Source organism: Erythranthe guttata, chromosome 4 (assembly GCF_056151865.1).
Source record: "Erythranthe guttata isolate IM_541 chromosome 4, IM_541, whole genome shotgun sequence".
Classification (NCBI taxonomy): Eukaryota; Viridiplantae; Streptophyta; class Magnoliopsida; order Lamiales; family Phrymaceae; genus Erythranthe; species Erythranthe guttata.
Genome location: NC_142536.1, coordinates 13,497,998 through 13,508,349, shown reverse-complemented (window position 1 = coordinate 13,508,349; position 10,352 = coordinate 13,497,998). Strand labels below are relative to the sequence as shown.

General features: G+C 30.2%; 5 non-coding genes across 5 annotated transcripts; all 5 read left to right on the top strand.

Moving 5' to 3' along the window:
- Positions 1-1,777: 1,777 nt before the first annotated feature.
- Positions 1,778-1,851, top strand: TRNAI-AAU (transfer RNA isoleucine (anticodon AAU)). Its single transcript has one exon. It is a non-coding gene; the product is annotated as a tRNA-Ile (tRNA).
- Positions 1,852-3,500: 1,649 nt separating this feature from the next.
- Positions 3,501-3,574, top strand: TRNAI-AAU (transfer RNA isoleucine (anticodon AAU)). Its single transcript has one exon. It is a non-coding gene; the product is annotated as a tRNA-Ile (tRNA).
- Positions 3,575-5,223: 1,649 nt separating this feature from the next.
- TRNAI-AAU (transfer RNA isoleucine (anticodon AAU)) lies at positions 5,224-5,297 on the top strand. Its single transcript has one exon. It is a non-coding gene; the product is annotated as a tRNA-Ile (tRNA).
- Positions 5,298-6,944: 1,647 nt separating this feature from the next.
- TRNAI-AAU (transfer RNA isoleucine (anticodon AAU)) lies at positions 6,945-7,018 on the top strand. The gene has a single exon. It is a non-coding gene; the product is annotated as a tRNA-Ile (tRNA).
- A 1,649-nt stretch (positions 7,019-8,667) lies between these two features.
- Positions 8,668-8,741, top strand: TRNAI-AAU (transfer RNA isoleucine (anticodon AAU)). Its single transcript has one exon. It is a non-coding gene; the product is annotated as a tRNA-Ile (tRNA).
- The last annotated feature ends 1,611 nt before the right edge of the window (positions 8,742-10,352 follow it).

Genomic DNA, 10,352 nt, shown 5'->3' with positions numbered 1-10,352 from the left:
CACGTAAATCACATAAATTGACTCAATTGCTGAAAATTACCAAATTACCTGTTTCGTGCAAATGCATGAATGAAAACATTTTCTGTTGTTCGGATCCGTGAAAAATTAACTTCTTTACTTGGATGATAAGCATATTATTTTGAGCCCGTTCTTTTGGTGGAATCAAACCACCCCTTTAAGTATATTAACTATGGTTGGAATACCGGCCCCCCGTATCCCGACTTATCTAATTAACCCAAGCATTCCATTAACTTTTCCTTTCGTAAGAATGAAATCTCTTTTTATGCAAGACCATGAGACGAATGAGACTCTAATACAAAAATGACCATTTGCGACATCACAAATATCAATCAACGAGCATACCAACAAAATCCAATTATCCACATAATACTCACATACACACGGCAATCACACACATATCATACACACATATACATATAGCCATTTAAGCATATCACATAATTCACATTATTATCATATTATGTATTTATATAAAACAGACACACACAGCAGCACATACACACACACACGGCACACATACTCACACATAACATGCAGCCCCCAAAACACACTTTAATTAGCATTTAATTAGCAAACCATGTTCTTAAAGCACCAACATTTGTATCTTTTCATTTATGGGATTTCTCCCACTTTTATTCATTTAATGTATTAAAATTCTTACAGCCCCTTAACATAGTTCAGCTGCAGATTTTTAACCATCAATTCACCTTCTCACAATTAATACACAAGACATAATGATTGACACACAAAAGTTCTATTTATGGCACATGCACAAGCAATATTTCGAAATAATAGCAAATAGCATCTAAAAATTCTCAAATTTAATTACATGCTACCTAACTGACTAAATGAACAGATCCAAAAAGAATTTTGCAGTTTCCTCAAAAATCGAATTTATAAAAATTAAAATACTCGGCAAGTAGTATTGAAGCCAAAAATGATTTTTCCAACAAAGTTTGATCCCAAACTATGACCAAATAGAAAATAACAAAAAATCCACTTACTCCTACTGAGATTTTAAAGGCGAAAACATTTTTCATGCTGAAATTTCCAGAAATTGCAGATTAGCCCTAAAGATTCATAGATCTACACATACAACCCCAAAAAATCTTGAAAACTCGTTTTCTTTTTCCAAAATTCCCAAAAAATCGAAATATTAAATCTTTAAACACAAAATGCTTAGATTCACAGATTTTAACATGGAATATACATGCAAGAACACAAACATATTGGTCTATGATTTCTCTATTGAACAAAAATTAAATCAGTGAAATTGGAGTTTAAATAGATATCTCTTTGAATATTATAACAATAAAGTTTGTATTAATTTATTTATTTTTATTATATTTTTGAAAATTATAACAGAATCTCACAAAATAAAAGACATAAAGTTATAGATCTACATGTTGGCTAGCTTTTCAATTGAACTTGTACAGTTCATTTGGGTGAGTTGTGATGAATATTACAGATACAACAAAAAATGTATGTTTGTAACCATTCCACCGTACTATACTCTAATTATAGCTTATTTTTCTATCAGTTTAACTGATTCTACAATATTTCAATGCATTTCACGATCATTTCTTATTTTTATGGGTTTTTCTGATTGATTGTAGCATTTTTTTCATCACATCTTTGAAATGATAAAACCAATTTCATAAATGGAACATAAAAAATATAAACTATTAGTAACATAATAGAGAATCCGAACTATTTTTTCATGAACAATAGTTTAGTCTTTGAATATATTTACAACGGCCCATTAGCTCAGTTGGTTAGAGCGTCGTGCTAATAACGCGAAGGTCGCAGGTTCGAGACCTGCATGGGCCATAACTGATTCCATAACCACTTAAAATAAAAATCTCTTCTATATTAAAAATCATATATTTAAACAAGGCAATAAACATTAACCTACATATAATCTGAACTTAAAAAATATTTTTATTATTTAAATTTTTTGTCTGGATTATGTTGTTACTATAATTTTTATTTTTATTTTCTCCCAATGATAATTTTATACTATCTTCATTGAAATATGCTAAAAAGTTAATAATACTATTAATGTAAACGATATAATGTACTAATGAATACATCTAATATAAAGTATCGTAGCTAACACATGATCCATTCTATTTTCTAGTACAAGACAGTAATCTTTCGTAAACATCTTCGGTGGCCCATTAGCTCATTGAAGGGAAAAGCCCAGCGGAAAGCCCTTATGTGAAGTCGTCTGAAAATCTTATGGGAAGACGCCTTATGTTTCTTGTCCCACGTTAGTTTCACAAATGAAATATTCCACTTCAGTATCTATAAATATGCGAGTTCATTCGCATATGAATCAAAGTACTATTTCGCAAGTTAAAGGTTTTATTGCTTATACTCTCCAACCGATTTCTAACTGAGTGCCGGAGGATAACTGTCGAGCCACCCCTTGCGTGCCAGCTAGAATTTTTCAAGATTTATTTTGCAGGTTAACGAGCGGTGTTCTCCTCTTCGACTGCCTAGCAAACCTGGCAGTGACTGTCAAGACTTGAGCTAAAAAAACTCTTCGGTTGCGCAATCGACACTTGAGCATCATCAAACACATAAACGGTTGGTCTATGATTTCTCTATTGAACAAAAATTAAATCAGTGAAATTGGAGTTTAAATAGATATCTCTTTGAATATTATAACAATAAAGTTTGTATTAATTTATTTATTTTTATTATATCTTTGAAAATTATAACAGAATCTCACAAAATAAAAGACATAAAGTTATAGATCTACATGTTGGCTAGCTTTTCAATTGAACTTGTACAGTTCATTTGGGTGAGCTGTGATGAATATTACAGATACAACAAAAAATGTATGTTTGTAACCATTCCACCGTACTATACTCTAATTATAGCTTATTTTTCTATCAGTTTAACTGATTCTACAATATTTCAATGCATTTCTCTATCATTTCATATTTTTATAGGTTTTTCTGATTTATTGTAGCATTTTTTTCATCTCATCTTTGAAATGATAAAACCAATTTCATAAATGGAAAATATATAATTTGTAACTCCATTTTTTTTGGCTTGTTTGTTGCAATTTAAAAAGATGCGTTTGTGCTTCAGATGAAAGAGCTATGACAAAACTATCTCACTTTATTATGTTGACTTTATTGTATACTATGGACTCCTTTGCCTGTCGAAGAGGCCACATGGGAAGACGCAGAGGGGATGATGAAGATGCATCCAAACATGCATTTAAATATTTTTTTTATAATATTTATATGAGTTTAAGTGTTGCTATAACTTTCAAAATAGTTTACCATTTTTTTCAAGACTTCACTTGTACTATATCTATTAAATATATTGAAATCTTAATAATATAATTAATATACACATATATGTATTGAAAAATATAAAAAATATAAACTATTAGTAACATAATAGAGAATCCGAACTATTTTTTCATGAACAATAGTTTAGTCTTTGAATATATATACAACGGCCCATTAGCTCAGTTGGTTAGAGCGTCGTGCTAATAACGCGAAGGTCGCAGGTTCGAGACCTGCATGGGCCATAACTGATTCCATAACCACTTAAAATAAAAATCTCTTCTATATTAAAAATCATATATTTAAACAAGGCAATAAACATTAACCTACATATAATCTGAACTTAAAAAATATTTTTATTATTTAAATTTTTTGTCTGGATTATGTTGTTACTATAATTTTTATTTTTATTTTCTCCCAATGATAATTTTATACTATCTTCATTGAAATATGCTAAAAAGTTAATAATACTATTAATGTAAACGATATAATGTACTAATGAATACATCTAATATAAAGTATCGTAGCTAACACATGATCCATTCTATTTTCTAGTACAAGACAGTAATCTTTCGTAAACATCTTCGGTGGCCCATTAGCTCATTGAAGGGAAAAGCCCAGCGGAAAGCCCTTATGTGAAGTCGTCTGAAAATCTTATGGGAAGACGCCTTATGTTTCTTGTCCCACGTTAGTTTCACAAATGAAATATTCCACTTCAGTATCTATAAATATGCGAGTTCATTCGCATATGAATCAAAGTACTATTTCGCAAGTTAAAGGTTTTATTGCTTATACTCTCCAACCGATTTCTAACTGAGTGCCGGAGGATAACTGTCGAGCCACCCCTTGCGTGCCAGCTAGAATTTTTCAAGATTTATTTTGCAGGTTAACGAGCGGTGTTCTCCTCTTCGACTGCCTAGCAAACCTGGCAGTGACTGTCAAGACTTGAGCTAAAAAAACTCTTCGGTTGCGCAATCGACACTTGAGCATCATCAAACACATAAACGGTTGGTCTATGATTTCTCTATTGAACAAAAATTAAATCAGTGAAATTGGAGTTTAAATAGATATCTCTTTGAATATTATAACAATAAAGTTTGTATTAATTTATTTATTTTTATTATATCTTTGAAAATTATAACAGAATCTCACAAAATAAAAGACATAAAGTTATAGATCTACATGTTGGCTAGCTTTTCAATTGAACTTGTACAGTTCATTTGGGTGAGCTGTGATGAATATTACAGATACAACAAAAAATGTATGTTTGTAACCATTCCACCGTACTATACTCTAATTATAGCTTATTTTTCTATCAGTTTAACTGATTCTACAATATTTCAATGCATTTCTCTATCATTTCATATTTTTATAGGTTTTTCTGATTTATTGTAGCATTTTTTTCATCTCATCTTTGAAATGATAAAACCAATTTCATAAATGGAAAATATATAATTTGTAACTCCATTTTTTTTGGCTTGTTTGTTGCAATTTAAAAAGATGCGTTTGTGCTTCAGATGAAAGAGCTATGACAAAACTATCTCACTTTATTATGTTGACTTTATTGTATACTATGGACTCCTTTGCCTGTCGAAGAGGCCACATGGGAAGACGCAGAGGGGATGATGAAGATGCATCCAAACATGCATTTAAATATTTTTTTTATAATATTTATATGAGTTTAAGTGTTGCTATAACTTTCAAAATAGTTTACCATTTTTTTCAAGACTTCACTTGTACTATATCTATTAAATATATTGAAATCTTAATAATATAATTAATATACACATATATGTATTGAAAAATATAAAAAATATAAACTATTAGTAACATAATAGAGAATCCGAACTATTTTTTCATGAACAATAGTTTAGTCTTTGAATATATATACAACGGCCCATTAGCTCAGTTGGTTAGAGCGTCGTGCTAATAACGCGAAGGTCGCAGGTTCGAGACCTGCATGGGCCATAACTGATTCCATAACCACTTAAAATAAAAATCTCTTCTATATTAAAAATCATATATTTAAACAAGGCAATAAACATTAACCTACATATAATCTGAACTTAAAAAATATTTTTATTATTTAAATTTTTTGTCTGGATTATGTTGTTACTATAATTTTTATTTTTATTTTCTCCCAATGATAATTTTATACTATCTTCATTGAAATATGCTAAAAAGTTAATAATACTATTAATGTAAACGATATAATGTACTAATGAATACATCTAATATAAAGTATCGTAGCTAACACATGATCCACTCTATTTTCTAGTACAAGACAGTAATCTTTCGTAAACATCTTCGGTGGCCCATTAGCTCATTGAAGGGAAAAGCCCAGCGGAAAGCCCTTATGTGAAGTCGTCTGAAAATCTTATGGGAAGACGCCTTATGTTTCTTGTCCCACGTTAGTTTCACAAATGAAATATTCCACTTCAGTATCTATAAATATGCGAGTTCATTCGCATATGAATCAAAGTACTATTTCGCAAGTTAAAGGTTTTATTGCTTATACTCTCCAACCGATTTCTAACTGAGTGCTGGAGGATAACTGTCGAGCCACCCCTTGCGTGCCAGCTAGAATTTTTCAAGATTTATTTTGCAGGTTAACGAGCGGTGTTCTCCTCTTCGACTGCCTAGCAAACCTGGCAGTGACTGTCAAGACTTGAGCTAAAAAAACTCTTCGGTTGCGCAATCGACACTTGAGCATCATCAAACACATAAACGGTTGGTCTATGATTTCTCTATTGAACAAAAATTAAATCAGTGAAATTGGAGTTTAAATAGATATCTCTTTGAATATTATAACAATAAAGTTTGTATTAATTTATTTATTTTTATTATATCTTTGAAAATTATAACAGAATCTCACAAAATAAAAGACATAAAGTTATAGATCTACTTGTTGGCTAGCTTTTCAATTGAACTTGTACAATTCATTTGGGTGAGCTGTGATGAATATTACAGATACAACAAAAAATGTATGTTTGTAACCATTCCACCGTACTATACTCTAATGATAGCTTATTTTTCTATCAGTATAACTGATTCTACAATATTTCAATGCATTTCACCATCATTTCTTATTTTTATGGGTTTTTCTGATTGATTGTAATATTTTTTTCATCACATCTTTGAAATGATAAAACCAATTTCATAAATGGAAAATATATAATTTCTAGCTCCGTTTTTTGGCTTGTTTGTTGCAATTTAAAAAGATGCGTTTGTGCTTCAGATGAAAGAGCTATGACAAAACTATCTCACTTTATTATGTTGACTTTATTGTATATTGTGGACTTCTTTGCCTGTCGAAGAGGCCACATGGGAAGACGCAGAGGGGATGATGAAGATGCATCCAAACATGCATTTAAATATTTTTTTTATAATATTTATATGAGTTTAAGTGGTGCTATAACTTTCAAAATAGTTTACCTTTTATTTCAAGACTTCACTTGTACTATATCTATTAAATATATTGAAATCTTAATAATATAATTAATATACACATATATGTATTGAAAAATATAAAAAATATAAACTATTAGTAACATAATAGAGAATCCGAACTATTTTTTCATGAACAATAGTTTAGTCTTTGAATATATTTACAACGGCCCATTAGCTCAGTTGGTTAGAGCGTCGTGCTAATAACGCGAAGGTCGCAGGTTCGAGACCTGCATGGGCCAGAACTAATTCCATAACCGCTTAAAATAAAAATATCTTCTATATTAAAAATTATATATTTATACAAGGCAATAAACATTAACCTACATATAATCTGAACTTAAAAAATATTTTTATTATTTAAATTTTTTGTCCGAATTATGTTGTTACTATAATTTTTAATTTTTTTTTTCTTCCAATGATAATTTTATACTATCTTCATTGAAATATGCTAAAAAGTTAATAATACTATTAATGTAAACGATATAATGTACTAATGAATACATCTAATATAAAGTATAGTAGCTAACACATGATCCACTCTATTTTCTAGTACAAGACAGTAGTCTTTCGTAAATATCTTCGGTGGCCCATTAGCTCATTGAAGGGAAAAGCCCAGCGGAAAGCCCTTATGTGAAGTCGTCTGAAAATCTTATGGGAAGACGCCTTATGTTTCTTGTCCCACGTTAGTTTCACAAGTGAAATATTCCACTTCAGTATCTATAAATATGCGAGTTCATTCGCATATGAATCAAAGTACTATTTCGCAAGTTAAAGGTTTTATTGCTTATACTCTCCAACCGATTTCTAACTGAGTGCCGGAGGATAACTGTCGAGCCACCCCTTGCGTGCCAGCTAGAATTTTTCAAGATTTATTTTGCAGGTTAACGAGCGGTGTTCTCCTCTTCGACTGCCTAGCAAACCTGGCAGTGACTGTCAAGACTTGAGCTAAAAAAACTCTTCGGTTGCGCAATCGACACTTGAGCATCATCAAACACATAAACGGTTGGTCTATGATTTCTCTATTGAACAAAAATTAAATCAGTGAAATTGGAGTTTAAATAGATATCTCTTTGAATATTATAACAATAAAGTTTGTATTAATTTATTTATTTTTATTATATCTTTGAAAATTATAACAGAATCTCACAAAATAAAAGACATAAAGTTATAGATCTACATGTTGGCTAGCTTTTCAATTGAACTTGTACAGTTCATTTGGGTGAGCTGTGATGAATATTACAGATACAACAAAAAATGTATGTTTGTAACCATTCCACCGTACTATACTCTAATTATAGCTTATTTTTCTATCAGTTTAACTGATTCTACAATATTTCAATGCATTTCACGATCATTTCTTATTTTTATGGGTTTTTCTGATTGATTGTAGCATTTTTTTCATCACATCTTTGAAATGATAAAACCAATTTCATAAATGGAAAATATATAATTTGTAACTCCGTTTTTTTGGCTTGTTTGTTGCAATTTAAAAAGATGCGTTTGTGCTTCAGATGCAAGAGCTATGACAAAACTATCTCACTTTATTATGTTGACTTTATTGTACATTGTGGACTCCTTTCCCTGTCGAAGAGGCCACATGGGAAGACGCAGAGGGGATGATGAAGATGCATCCAAACATGCATTTAAATATTTTTTTTATAATATTTATATGAGTTTAAGTGTTGCTATAACTTTCAAAATAGTTTACCATTTTTTTCAAGACTTCACTTGTACTATATCTATTAAATATATTGAAATCTTAATAATATAATTAATATACACATATATGTATTGAAAAATATAAAAAATATAAACTATTAGTAACATAATAGAGAATCCGAACTATTTTTTCATGAACAATAGTTTAGTCTTTGAATATATTTACAACGGCCCATTAGCTCAGTTGGTTAGAGCGTCGTGCTAATAACGCGAAGGTCGCAGGTTCGAGACCTGCATGGGCCAGAACTAATTCCATAACCGCTTAAAATAAAAATCTCTTATATATTAAAAATCATATATTTAAACAAGGCAATAAACATTAACCTACATATAATCTGAACTTAAAAAATATTTTTATTATTTAAATTTTTTATCCGAATTATGTTGTTACTATAATTTTTAATTATTTTTTTCTTCCAATGATAATTTTATACTATCTTCATTGAAATATGCTAAAAAGTTAATAATACTATTAATGTAAACGATATAATGTACTAATGAATACATCTAATATAAAGTATAGTAGCTAACACATGATCCACTCTATTTTCTAGTACAAGACAGTAGTCTTTCGTAAATATCTTCGGTGGCCCATTAGCTCATTGAAGGGAAAAGCCCAGCGGAAAGCCCTTATGTGAAGTCGTCTGAAAATCTTATGGGAAGACGCCTTATGTTTCTTGTCCCACGTTAGTTTCACAAGTGAAATATTCCACTTCAGTATCTATAAATATGCGAGTTCATTCGCATATGAATCAAAGTACTATTTCGCAAGTTAAAGGTTTTATTGCTTATACTCTCCAACTGATTTCTGACAGAGTGTCGGAGGATAACTGTCGAGCCACCCCTTGCGTGCCAGCTAAAATTTTTCATGATTTATTTTGCAAGTTAACGAGAGGTGTTCTCCTCTTCGACTGCCTAGCGCACCTGGCAGTGACTGTCAAGACTTGAGCTACAAAAAACTATTCGGTTGCGCAATCGACACTTGAGCATCATCAAACACATAAACGGTTGGTCTATGTTTTCTCTATTGAACAAAACTTAAATCATTGCAATTGGAGTTCAAATAGATATCTCTTTGAATATTATAACAATAAAGTTTATATTAATTTATTTTTGTTTATTATATCTTTGAAAATTATAACACAATTTCACAAAATAAAAGACATAAAGTTAAAGATCTAAATGTTGGCTTGCTTTTCAATTGAACTTGTACAGTTCATTTGGGTGAGCTGTGATGAATATTACAGATACAACAAAAAATGTATGTTTGTAACCATTCCACCGTACTATACTCTAATTATAGCTTATTTTTCTATCAGTATAACTGATTCTACAATATTTCAATGCATTTCACGATCATTTCTTATTTTTATGGGTTTTTTCTGATTGATTGTAGCATTTTTTTCATCACATCTTTGAAATGATAAAACCAATTTCATAAATGGAAAATATATAATTTGTAACTCCGTTTTTTTGGCTTGTTTGTTGCAATTTAAAAAGATGCGTTTGTGCTTCAGATGAAAGAGCTATGACAAAACTATCTCACTTTATTATGTTGACTTTATTGTATATTGTGGACTTCTTTGCCTGTCGAAGAGGCCACATGGGAAGACGCAGAGGGGATGATGAAGATGCATCCAAACATGCATTTAAATATTTTTTTTATAATATTTATATGAGTTTAAGTGGTGCTATAACTTTCAAAATAGTTTACCTTTTATTTCAAGACTTCACTTGTACTATATCTATTAAATATATTGAAATCTTAATAATATAATTAATATACACATATATGTATTGAAAAATATAAAAAATATAAACTATCAGTAACATAATAGAGAATCCGAACTATTT